The sequence below is a fragment of the Mytilus trossulus genome, chromosome 10, assembly GCF_036588685.1.
Source record: "Mytilus trossulus isolate FHL-02 chromosome 10, PNRI_Mtr1.1.1.hap1, whole genome shotgun sequence".
Taxonomy (NCBI): domain Eukaryota; kingdom Metazoa; phylum Mollusca; class Bivalvia; order Mytilida; family Mytilidae; genus Mytilus; species Mytilus trossulus.
The window spans coordinates 61201619-61215937 of NC_086382.1; the positions used below are offsets into that span (position 1 = coordinate 61201619).

At 34.3% G+C, this 14319-nt stretch overlaps 1 long non-coding RNA gene across 1 annotated transcript; it reads left to right on the top strand.

The window, feature by feature from the left end:
* Positions 1–2829, top strand: LOC134686446 (uncharacterized). The gene is made up of 5 exons (XR_010101613.1): positions 1–97; positions 1239–1324; positions 1710–1791; positions 2299–2518; positions 2751–2829. It is a non-coding gene; the product is annotated as an uncharacterized LOC134686446 (long non-coding RNA).
* The last annotated feature ends 11490 nt before the right edge of the window (positions 2830–14319 follow it).

Genomic DNA, 14319 nt, shown 5'->3' on the forward strand with positions numbered 1-14319 from the left:
TTTGAATTATTTTTTTTCAACATTGATATTGAAAAGATGGTTGTTTATTTTTGCCAATGGATAATATCTGTTTGCCTTCTCAATATTTATCTTATAGGTAAATAAAGCTTTTTATAATATATGAACTTTATTGCGAGTCTCTCATTAGTTATTATAGGTATCAGGCTTATAGATTTTTTATACGCCAGACGCTCGTTTCGTCTACATTAGACTCAATAGTGTCGCTCAGATCAAAATAATTAGAATGCCAAAACAAGTACAAAGTTGAAGAGCATTGAAAACACAAAAATCCAAAAAGGTGTGCCAAATACGAATAAGACTAAGACTTTGTCAAAATTATTCTACTAGTTTTGTGTCAAAGTATATATTATCATTTAAGACATTTGGAAAATATCAGCAATATAATGGTTCTGTAACCTTGCCTTAACCTTAATTCTCTCCGCGCCAGAAGTCGCATAAGGCCGCCAGGTTTCTGTAACAAGTTCTTTTTTTACAGAGTTGGATAGTTAGCCCAACGTCCAACCTCCACTCTGGTGGGCCGGGTTTTCTCTCTGGGTAGTCCTTCCCGTAGATGATTGCATTACCATGCTAACGGTTTGCATCTGTCCGGATTTCTGTCTGGGTTGTCTCCCATAGCCTTTGACTTTCCACAGTCACCCACAAGGCAGTGGGGCTATTTTCTCATAGCTGGGGGTTTAATTTGCAGGCACCAGGGCGTATCCACTCACCGGTGGGCCTAGCATGCCGTGCATCTAGGGGCCAAACCTCCTCCGAGACCTTGTGGTTTTGCCTGGGGCCGTGAGGTGCCCAGTTTCCATCTATCACCTCGTGGAGGATCCCATATTTGCCTGGGCCACATAGGTCTTACTGCATGAGAGGCTGTAACCGGCAGGAAAGACTTAAGCACTCGGCTCTCCTTTTCACAGCAAGCTGCTAGTGATGAATGCTGAAAGCGAGAGTGACAAGCACAGACACAACAACACATACACATACAGGTGCGCATCACACAGTTAATGGTTCTGTAAGGATGTGAATTATTTCACGTACGAGAAATTCAATTGCGGACATGAATTGTTGTAGGCTTAATAAGGCATATGGAAAATTGATTTGGAGAATGAACTTTTTTTGTTTCAGATGTCTAGCAGACAGTTTATATCTAGTCCATCAATAATCTAAAAATAATAGTTACTAAATGTTTGTTATAACATTAATTTTGTTATTATGATATTTTATTACAGACGCCAATAATGACTACATATGGGTGGAGTATCGAAACAAAGACTTTATGCTTGTCCATCAAAAAATGACATGGATGGAAGCTCAGGTATGATAGTATTCAATAGTTAATGAAATCTTTGGAAATAGTGTTATATAGCATCATTAGTATGGTGTGGATGCCATATTGAACTTTTGTCAAAATTTGTCAACTCATATAACAATAACACCAACATTTTGCTTATATTCTATGTTGATTTGTTTTTACCGTAATGCATATACTTGTAATGGACTATAGTTTGATACTGTGACACGATAATAAATAGATTTTCCTTACATCGGTATTATGTCAAACAAGTTTTAGTATGCAATATATATTGATATTTTGAAACTTATGTTTTGTATTCTATCAGTTCATAAACTACATACTAGGAAAGATAATTATATTAAACGAAAATGCCAACACATTACTTAGTATAGCTTTACAATTTTAGAGTGTATGTTATTCACTTGGCGGTTTTCTTGCAACTGTATCAAATTCTGATGAAATGAAATTCATCAAGGCTATGACAAACGGTAAGTTCTTTTCTTTATTTTCATATTGGTTTTCGCCATTACATTCATTAGCCGATCTCTATCTTGTTATATTGTTTTTAAAAATCATTTGACACAGTGTATTCAGTTTATATATACATAGATTCTACTGATAAGAAGATATAACACTAAACTATTGAAATCTGAATTATTAGTTCAGTCTAGGTGGTAGAGTGGTCTATGACGATTGAAATGTTCAGTGCATGCAGTATTGCCACGATGTCCGAATAGCATTATTTGGAATCCCGGCGACAGAAGAACTAGAATAAGCTTCCGCAAATTTGCAGATTTGACATTATTGTGCTTGATATTTAGAGTAGATAAGAATATGAAATGTGTCATATGACTTAAAATAGTTGAAAAAAATGGACAAACAATTAAAGCTCTCTATTTTATAATTGGATAGTTTTCACACCTATTTCATTTTCGTGTTTGAACATACATCTATTTTTATTTCATTTTTACTCTTTCAATTTATTCCATGCACAGTATACCCTAACACGGTTTGGTTGGGTGGTACAGACATGTTTGCGGAAGGAAGATGGGTATGAATAGAGAATTTAGAGCCAATTTCATATAACCGCTGGTATATGGGTAGTCATCAACCAGCCGGAAAATCGGTGGAGAATTGTTTGATTTGGCATGAAAGCAACGGATACTATTGGCATGATGTATCCTGCAAGTCTAACTACAAATTTGTTTGTCAGCGGTAGATGCTTATAACTCATCGTACTTTTACTATTGTCTTAAGAACGGACTGACACTTTGAAAACTAAAAATTGATTGATTCGACATTATTCCATCAGTTCTAAGATTGCATTAATCATCATGAAAAGATAAAATGCTGAATTAGAAATATCCAAATTCCATACAACTTAAAAGGAAAAATAATAGAAAACATCATTTATTAGTAAACATGTTATGTTTTTTTTTGCTTTCAGATATACAAAGAGGAAAGAAAAATGAACAGTGAAGAAAGATGCCATTATAGGATTCAAATAAAATAAAAGAATAACACTGTGTTGTTTCATGGTTTGATATGTCGTTGTCAAACAAAATGATAACATTTGTGTCCAAAATGTTGTAGATCAGTGGTCCCAAAATCACTTTTATTATAAAAGTATATTGTTCTAAACAAGTTTTAAACATGTATTTTGTTCAGCAGGCATGTCCGATTCTCCATATGAAATACAAGGTATTTCTGTCTACATTAACTGTCAAGTCTATAAATCAAAACATTTGAAGAGAATTAAGATAGACGTTGAAATTGCATTTCAGTTAGTTTAAAACTCGACAAGAATATGCAGACAATAAAAGTTTGCACATTTCCACACGAAACGAAGGCACTTTATAAAATACTCTTTTTGTAAAAAATTGTTCATATAGACTGGATGATAAATTGGTTTTTTTTATAAACCGCTGTCTTATGTATAGGTACCAAGTCATGTTTTCTGAACCATGTGTTGTAAGCTGTAGTTTCTTCCTTTGTTTGTCTGGTTTATGTTCGGGTTGTCAGTAGTTGGTGCGATTTGTTTTACTGTGTGGTAGTATCTATTTCTGTTTTCCATAAACTGTATGTGGGTCTATTTGATAGTCATTGAAATCATAAAACGCTACTGGCACCTAGCACAATTTAGTGTACGGTAAACTGGTTTAATGTGAAATCTGATTCCTAAAATCACATTTGACATATAATTACAATTTCAATTGACAAAAAAATCAATTTGATAGAACAGAGTCTTTAAATCATGATGTTAAAATAAAAAAAAAATTAATGTATCCTCTAAAAAACACTCAACTATACCAAAAAATTGCTTACTGTCAGTAGCTGTTTGGTTTGTCTTTGTATGTCTCATTTCATTTATTCAATGGTATCCAACTAGTATTAAAATCATAGTTATTTCAATAACCGAACAGGAAGGAACATTTGGTTTCAAAGTCAATGTTGTGCAATAGATAAGTAGTTGGGAAATCAATGCCAATTATACGAATACATTTCAAAGAATGAATAATAAAATAGTTGTTGGCTAATTAGATCGATACAAAGCATAGTTAAACAAACAACAACAAAACCAAGTTCAATAAACGTTTTCTAAATACGAAAAGCCTGTACTAAATCCTGAATACGACAAATGTTATCCATTCATTGGACATTTTTGAGCTTTTGATTTTGCCATTTTACTACGGACTTTTCGAGTTTGATATTTTTGTTAGTTTACTTTTTCAGCAATCATTATTGTTGGTGCATTTGTATTCCCAGACGTAAAATGTCTGCAATTCGTAAATTTCGTATACCTTTGACTCTTGAGAAATGAACTAGAGGCTCTAAAGAGCCTGTGTCGCTCACCTTGGTCTATGTGCATATCAAACAATGGACACAGATAAATTCATAACAAAATTGTTTTGGTGATGGTGATGTGTTTTAAGATCTTTATTTGCTGAACATTCTTGTTGCTAAAATTATCTCTATCTATAATGAACTTGGCTGAATAATTACAGTGGACAATATTTTCTAAAAATTTATGAAAATTGTAAAAAAATTGACTATAAAGACCAATAACTCCTTAAGGGATCAACTGACTATTTTGTTCATGCTGACTTATTTGTAGATCATACTTTGTTGAACATTATTGCTGTTTACAGTTTATCTCTATCTATAATAATATTCAAGATAATAACCAACTAGAGGCTCCAAAGAGCCTGTGTCGCTCACCTTGGTCTATGTGAATATCAAACAAAGGAAGCAGATGGATTCATGACAAAATTGTGTTTTGGTGATGGTGAAGTGTTTGTAAATCTTACTTTACTAAACAGTCTTGCTGCTTACATTTATCTCTATCTATAATGAACTTGGCCAAGTAGTTTCAGTGGAAAATGTTAATAAAAATTTACAAATTTTATGAAAATTGTTAAAAATTGACTATAAAGGACAATAACTCCTTAGGGGGTCAATTGACCACTTCGGTCATGTGACTTATTTGTAAATCTTACTTTGCTGAACATAATTGCTGTTTACAGTTTATCTGTATCTATAATAATATTCAAGATAATAATCAAAAACAGCAAAATTTCCTTAAAATTACCAATTCAGGGGCAGCAACCCAACAATGGGTTGTCAGATTCATCTGAAAATTTCAGGGCAGATAGATCTTGATCTGATAAACAGTTTTACCACCTGTCAGATTTGCTCTAAATGCTTTGGTTTTTGAGGTATAAGCCAAACACTGCCTTTTACCCCTATGTTCTATTTTAGCTGTGGCGGCCATCTTAATTTGATGGTCCGGTCACTGGACACCTTTTTAAAACTAGATACCCCAAAAATGATTGTTGCCAAGTTTGGATTAATTTGGCCAAGTAGTTTCAGAGGAGAAGATTTTTGTAAAAGATAACTAAGATTTACGAAAAATGGTTAAAAATTGACTATAAAGGGCAATAACTCCTAAAGGGGTCAACTGACCATTTCGGTCATGTTGACTTAGTTGTAAATCCTACTTTGCTAAACATTATTGCTGTTTACAGTTTATCTCTATCTATAATAATATTCAAGATAATAACCAAAAACAGCAAAATTTCCACAAAATTACCAATTCAGGGGCAGCAACCCAACAACGGGTTGACTGATTCATCTGAAAATTTCAGGGCAGATAGATCTTGACCTGATAAACATTTCTACCCGATGTCAGATTTCCTCTAAATGCTTTGGTGTTTGAGTTATAAGCCAAAAACTGCATTTTACCCCTATGTTCTATTTTTAGCCGTGGCGGCCATCTTGGTTGGTTGACTGGGTCACGCCACACATTTTTTAAACTAGATACCCCAATGATGATTGTGGCCAAGTTTGGTTCAATTTGGCTTAGTTGTTTCAGAGGAGAAGATTTTTGTAAAAGATAACTAAGATTTACGAAAAATGGTTAAAAATTGACTGTAAAGGGCAATAACTCCTAAAGGGGTCAACTGACCATTTCGGTCATGTTGACTTAGTTGTAAATCCTACTTTGCTAAACATTATTGCTGTTTACAGTTTATCTCTATCTATAATAATATTCAAGATAATAACCAAAAACAGCAAAATTTCCACAAAATTACCAATTCAGGGGCAGCAACCCAACAACGGGTTGACTGATTCATCTGAAAATTTCAGGGCAGATAGATCTTGACCTGATAAACATTTCTACCCCCTGTCAGATTTCCTCTAAATGCTTTGGTTTTTGAGTTTTAAGCCAAAAACTGCATTTTACCCCTATGTTCTATTTTTAGCCGTGACGGCCATCTTGGTTGGTTGACCGGGTCACGCCACACATTTTTTAAACTAGATACCCCAATGATGATTGTGGCTAAGTTTGGTTCAATTTGGCCCAGTAGTTTCAGAGGAGAAGATTTTTGTAAAAGTTAACAACGACGACGGACGACGGACGACGGACGACGCCGGACGCCGGACGCCGGACGCAAAGTGATGGGAAAAGCTCACTTGGCCCTTCGGGCCAGGTGAGCTAAAAACAGCAAAATTTCCTTAAAATTACCAATTTGGGTGCAGCAACCCAACAAAAGGTTGTCTGATTCATCTGAAAATTTCAGAGCAGATAGATCTTGACCTGATAAACAATTTTACCGAAGTCAGATTTGCTCTAAATGCTTTGGTTTTTGAGTTACAAGCCAAAAACTGCATTTTACCCCTATGTTCTATTTTTAGTCATGGCGGCCATCTTGGTTGGTTGGCCAGGTCACCGGACACAATTTTTAAACTAGATACCCCAATGATGATTGTGGCCAAGTTTGGTTTAATTTGGGCCAGTAGTTTCAGAGGAAAAGATTTTTGTAAAAGATTACTAAGATTTACGAAAATCGGTTAAAAATTTACTATAAAGGGCAATAACTCATAAAGGGGTCAACTGGTCATTTTGGTCATGTTAACCTATTTGTAAATCTGACTTTGCTTATCATTATTGCTGTTTACAGTTTATCTCTATCTATAATTTATTCAAGATAATAACCAAAAACAGCAAAATTTCCTTAAAATTACCAATTCAGGGGCAGCAACCCAACAACTGGTTGTCAGATTCATCTGAAAATTTCAGAGCAGATAGATCTTGACCTGATAAACAATTTTACCCCATGTCAGATTTGCTCTAAATGCTTTGGTGTTTGAGTTATAAGCCAAAAACTGCATTTTACCCCTATGTTCTATTTTTAGCCATGGCGGCCATCTTGGTTGGTTGGCCGGGTCACCGGACACAATTTTCAAACTAGATACCCCAATGTTGATTGTGGCCAAGTTTGGTTTAATTTGGCCCAGTAGTTTCAGAGAAGAAGATTTTTGTAAAAGTTAACGACGACGACGGACGACGACGGACGACGACGACGGACGCCGGACGCAAAGTGATGGGAAAAGCTCACTTGGCCCTTTTGGCCAGGTGAGCTAAAAATACAATATTCAAAATATTATAGTAACGTTATCAATTTAAAATCAAACAAAGACACTTTGTTTGGTTAAGTCTACTGAATATTCATAGGAATATCCTTTTTTGCTGTTGCTGTTAAACAGTCTGTTATTATATATAAAAAAAAAAAGAAGATGTGGTACGATTGCCAATGAGACAACTATCCACAAAAGCCTAAAATGACACAGACATTAACACTACTGTCTGTTATAACGAAATGCAAAAAATGTTCTTAGTATTATCAAACTGCTAACAATGCGTCGTATTTGCATTTAAGGAGTGGAATTAAAATGTTAGCCATAATATGGATCTGATGAAAAATTTAATGCAACATACACCAGGTTCACATAGGTATGCAGTTAAGAGAATCAAAATATAGGCCAGATATAATCATTTGTTTTCTCAGAGTTTGTTTTACGTGTAAAACCTATCCCAAACGCTTAAGCCTGTCGAAAATATATGTTTCTAACATACTGTATACGCGTGTGACTAAAGCTAACCAAACTGTTGTTCTGTGAAAATGGTGAACTTCAATGCTAATGTACTGAAACTAAATCGTAATAGATAAATTATTGTTAATCAATAAGTTTTGAAAAAAGAAAAAAAATACAAATATACCGAACTTCGAGGATAATTTGAAACGAAAAGACCCTTGTCAAATAGCAAAATCAAACCTTAAACACATCCAGCGAATGGATAACTACTGTCATATTTATGAATTGGTACAGGCATATTTGTATCGAAAATGATGGATGAAACCTTGAAATAATACACAATGTCTTTATTACAAAACAGTCAACATACTCATTCGTGCAAGATATAACTAGCATAAATCGACACGATATGTTTTATTGATATGTGTTTTTTTATCGAAATGTTTCACTAAATCAAGAATTATGTCATTGGGTATTTTGAATTATGAATGATAAGCATAACATACACCACGTGTCACGTTTGGTCGACTCCGAAATGAAAACATTAATTAACTTTATAAATTTAAATTGATCATGAAAATAACACTTAGGGCCTACTAAAACAATATATACTTTATAAATAAATCGAACATTAGTTTAAAAGCAGTCTTGTGAATGTTGAAATATCAATTAAAAGAGGGACGAAAGATACCAAAGGGACAGTCAAACTCATAAATCTAAAACAAACTGACAACGCCAAGGCTGAAAATGAAAAATACAAACAGAAAAAACAATAGTACACACGACACAACATAGAAAACTAAAGAATAAACAACACGAACCCCACCAAAAACTAGGGGTGATTTCAGGTGCTCTGGAAGGGTAAGCATCACCATCATTGATGGCGATCCGATGGATACATCTGTAAAAGGGTTGTCACTGACTCAGACGTACTTATGAATATAATTATTTTCTGTGACTGTATCTTACATTAATTTGTAGGATCCTTTACTATAGATAATTTAGCTGATCTGTAACAATTACATCTTCATGCCTTATATATCATGACTGTAGTACGCCGCTAGATTAAAACTGACGTGGAAAGGTAACACATGGCCAGCGAAAGCTCTTTTTTTGAGGGCCCAGGTGGTCGTGTGGTCTAGCGGGACGGCTGCAGTGCAGGCGATTTGGTGTCACGATATCACAGTAGCATGGGTTCGAATCCCGGCGAGGGAAGAACCTAAAATTTGCGAAAGCAAATTTACAGATCTAACATTGTTGGGTTGATGTTAAGACGAGTTGTATATACATTATGTACACAGCCATGTATCACCATCATTGATGGCGATCCGATGGATACATCTGTAAAAGGGTTGTCACTGACTCAGACGTACTTATGAATATAATTATTTTCTGTGACTGTATCTTACATTAATTTGTAGGATCCTTTACTATAGATAATTTAGCTGATCTGTAACAATTACATCTTCATGCCTTATATATCATGTACTGTAGTACGCCGCTAGATTAAAACTGACGTGGAAAGGTAACACATGGCCAGCGAAAGCTCTTTTTTTGAGGGCCCAGGTGGTCGTGTGGTCTAGCGGGACGGCTGCAGTGCAGGCGATTTTGTGTCACGATATCACAGTAGCATTGGTTCGAATCCTGGCGAGGGAAGAACCTAAAATATGCGGAAGCAAATTTACAGATCTAACATTGTTGGGTTGATGTTTAGACGAGTTGTATATATATATATATATATATATATTTGCTCTAAAAATTCAAGAGTTTATCTAAAAATTAGGGTACTTTTTATATGGCCCTTTAAATAACGTTCGATCCCTAACATTACTGAAGAGACATTTATTGTCGAAATCCGGATCTGGTGTTCTAAAAAAATGTTGACACTGTATGTTTGTGGCATAACATCAAGGTCACAAGTTAAAAAAAAAAATTCTGTTTAGTATTAAATTTATATAAAGTTCTATTTTGTTACATCTTGTGATCAATTTTATTTGGCAATCGCCAGTGGCAGTCAGCAAGGTTATCACTAAGAATAGTGATTTCCAGCAGCACCTGCATACGGGGTATATATCTCCCAATTGATACGATATTCCCGTGCTTGCATTTCCTATCATGATTTTCTTGATAGAGGGTTACTGCTCACAAGGAAGCTATTAAACCAAGAGTTCCAAATGGTGAAGTTGAAATCATCCCTTCGTAAATTTTACGGACGCCATCACGAGTTGGTTGACCGTTATGGAATAACCGTTTCACAAATGATATCGGATATGTTCCTTACGTCGTAACTACAATCCCCTTCCCTTTCATGAATTTGACCTACCGAATTAGACTATTTACCGGATTTGTAATCACATAAGCAACACGACGGGTGCCGCATGTGGAGCAGGATCTGCTTACCCTTCCGGAGCACCTGAGATCACCCCTAGTTTTTGGTGGGGTTCGTGTTGTTTATTCTTTAGTTTTCTATGTTGTGTCATGTGTACTATTGTTTTTCTGTTTGTCTTTTTCATTTTTAGCCATGGCGTTGTCAGTTTGTTTTAGATTTACGAGTTTGACTGTCCCTTTGGTGTCTTTCGTCCCTCTTTTAAAGAACATCAGTTGTTCGACCATCTAGTCAAATGCGTTTTGTTTAAATATACTTTTTCACTTTTTTGGTCTTTTGGAAAACGTTGTTTGTGCTGTTTTAGACCTTTCTACAACGAAATTTGTTTTACATGCACACGTATAAAAATTGCGGTTTTTATCCAACGCAATCATAGGTTTGAGCGTAGTTTTCAATTTAGACTCGTATATATATATTTGCTTTATACTTTCTAACTAAGAATAGTGATTTTGTTTTTCATTGACTTATAAAGTCATATATTCGTTTATTCGGTGCCATATGATGCAGTTCGTGCTTACTCACACTTCTGTAACACCAGATATCATCCTTGTGATGAGGATCGTGCTCCTCGGTCTTTAGCGTTAGTTGTATTGTTCAGTGGGCAGTTATTAGTATTTACGTCGAGTTTTTGTTTTATTCCCCTGGCTTTTTTTCCCGCCGAATGAATTTTCTTTTTCCTCTGTTTTTTAAATGTTAATATGAAATAGGGAGATGTGGTGGGATAACCAATAAGACTAATACACACAAAACTATAAATGAAGCGGATAATGAATTTGTGGATCTCCGTACAGTCATGAACAATGAAACAAAACATATATTTTTTTAAACCAATTCTAAAGAGAAAACGAAGGCCTTATTTTTAACAAACCAAGAACTAAAAACAAATATAAAGGACATGAATCAACGAAAACCACAGAACTACAGGCTTCTGACGTGGTACAGGCTCACACAGAAGGTAGTGGGGTCAACTTATTTGTGAGTGCATAACCATCCCCTAACCTGGGACAGTTGCGTAAACGCACAAAATAAACACACATTGCACAAATCATTATTTTGCAATTGGCTTACCTCAAAAGATCGACACCGAGGCACAAAATATACAGTACTTGCAGTAAATGAAATAAAATTGAGAATTGAAATTGGGAACGTGTCAAAGAGGCAACCCGAACATAGAAAAAATAACAGCAGAAGGTCACCAACAGGTCTTCAATGTAGCGAATAATTCCCGCAACAGAAGACGTTCTTCAGCCGGAACCATAAACAAATATATACTTTTTCAGTGATAATGAACGCCATACTAATTTCCAAATTGTACACAAGAAATTAAAATAAAAATAATACAAGACTAACAAAGACCAGAGGCTCCTGACTTGGGACTGGCGCAAAGATGCATCGGGGTTAAACATGTTTATGAGTTCTCAACCCTACACCTATACCTCTAGCCAATGTAGAAAAGTAAACGCATAACAATACGCACATTTAAAATTCAGTTCAAGAGAAGTCCGAGTCTGATGTCAGAAGATGTATAAAGAAAATAAAGAAAAATGACAATAATACATTAATAACAACATACTACTAGCAGTTAACTGACATGTCAGCTCAAGACTTCAATTAAACTGATTGAAAGATTATGATTTCATCATATGAATATCAGGCACAATCCTTCCCGTTAGGGGTTTAGTATCATACCATCATAACATATATGAGAAGAACATAACCCGTGTCATGCCAACAACTGTTTTTTTCAATAAATGTATTTAGTTCCGATGCAAAGACCCTATAAATGAATCAATATTAACGCAAACATATGCAATCTTTAATGACCTGACAACAGTATCGTAACTATATCCCTTCTTAATAAGTCTATTTAAAAGTTTTTTTAGTTTCTAAAGTCAATACTGAAAAGCTATTTCAGTTCCAATTAAAACTGACAAATTAATGTTTCAAACAGATAATGAATAAAGACACCATAAATAGTCCGAGAAATGCATGATTTTGTGTTTATTAGTTAAACATTTAACATAAATGAGTTCTATTTTAGTAAAAACATCATTTTAAAATAGGTTTTACTGCCTGTAGAAATTTTGTTTTACAAATATTTCTTCTCATATATAATGGATACTTGAACTCCCTTATGAACAGCTTATAATACGATTACCCTACCCCCTACTTGTATATTTAGTAAGCAAAAACAACAAATTGTCCCTCAGTATAATCACTAAAATCGTTCATATTGGTAGAGTGCCACTGTTTTGTACTTTCCTTTTTTATAAAATATTGATCAAAGTTTTCTTTTATTTGCATTAGCTAATTACCTTGGTGGGCAAATGGGATTGTTTCTTGGCGCCAGTATTGTTACCCTTACAGAACTTTGCGAGTTCCTGATATATGCTTTCTGGACGTTGGTGAGGAACCTAAGAAATAGAGGATGCAGAGTGCAAAAAATAGCTATCACTAGTACATAAAGATGATTCCAGATAAATATCTGATTTTTTTTCTATGAAATCAACTGTACGAGAGGATGACAAACAAATACCGAAAAATGAATTTTGACCCTTAAGATATGTGAACTGATGTTCTAGTATGAAAATGAGGCAGTTACTCATATTCTATCTAACTTTTCAACCACATAAAATAGATATCTCTGACTTTAGTTTTCAAACAAAATGTGTTGGGGACATTCAGTTGAAGAAAAAAGTATTAACAAAAATGCCAAACTCGAAGGTAAATTCAAATCGAGAGTCCATTAGAAATCATACGTTTGACTTACTCAAACAACGGAAGGAATGAAAAACAACTACCATATTCCTGACTTGGAACAGGTGTTTCTAAAAAAAAAATGGGTTAAACCTGGTTGTATAGCTAGCAGGCATCACAGTAAATTAAAATTCCTTTATATTGATAAAATCGAAAATGCAACCAAAACTTATATAATATGTAAATGGGCGTGGACAGTAATTTGGCCATTGGCCGAAACTGTGTATACATGCATCACGGACAAACAACACTCCCTAAAAAATAAAATAAAAATACACAACTTTAACTAATAAATGTGTTAATTTGACAGTGACATTATCAAAAAGAGTTGATTTCGTCGATAGTTCATACCGTATATATAGAACAACAAGTATACTTATTACAAGCATGAACAAAACAGAAAGTTGTTAACAACGTGTGCAATACTGTTGTTGAATAGAAATTAACATTGTCAAAATAACCACGATAAAGTTTTTTCTTATGTGAAAAATGTTCCGATTTTGCTGAATGTACACATGACAAATTGATATGTAAACGTAACATCCGAAATGGGATTCTCAGCAGTTTTCGTGTCAGCTGATTGTCGTGAATATGCAGACAATCCAGTTTAACGTTTGGAGACCTGTTCTGCGAAACAAAATAATACACATAAAATCGTAGAAACACATTGTTATTATTGGTCAAAGCCAGTGTCTCTACAGCCATATAGTGCACCGTTAGGTAAGACTTTTTACAACTTAACTTCTTTATACATTTTTATGATAAATTCGTTCTGAAAGTTTTAAGGTCTCCAATCTTAAATAAATTATGGTTGTTGAAAGTAGTAGGAAGAAGTCGAAGACAAATTGACAACGCCATGTCAAACATCAAAATGTAACGTTTTTCTGTAAATTAAGGAATTGCAGAATACATATATTTGTGTTCTAATTCATATCTTTCTTGTGAGTCTGTTGTTGTATCTGATCACTATCAGAAAACAAATTAATCACGTTTTAACCTGTCATTAACATTAACTTCATATCGGATATGCATTAATTTGTGTTAATCATTTTGTTCATAACTGAGGCCATTATTCGTCTCGTTTGAAATGTTTTACATTTTTTTATTTCGAGGTCTTGTATAGCATCTTATGCGTAATGAGGTTGTTCATTGTGAAAGACCGTATAATTATTATTTCATTCTAGTTGAGAGTTGTATTATTGGCAAATATACACCATGCTCTTATTTTTATCTTATATACACTGTTAATTTAGATGCAACAAAACTTTACTGTTTTGACTTGTATATACTTTACCATAATTGCACTTTTTGCTAGATTTATTTTATTACGAATTCTAAAAAATTTTACATACAGCATATCATCTTGATAAACAAAATTCTACAGCGCACTTCTGACGAATGGGAATGATTATTAAATGCTTGAAAGTCAATTTGAACAAGAATTTGTCCAAAGTTCACGGATGCCCCAATCGCACTATAATTTTCTGTGTTCAGT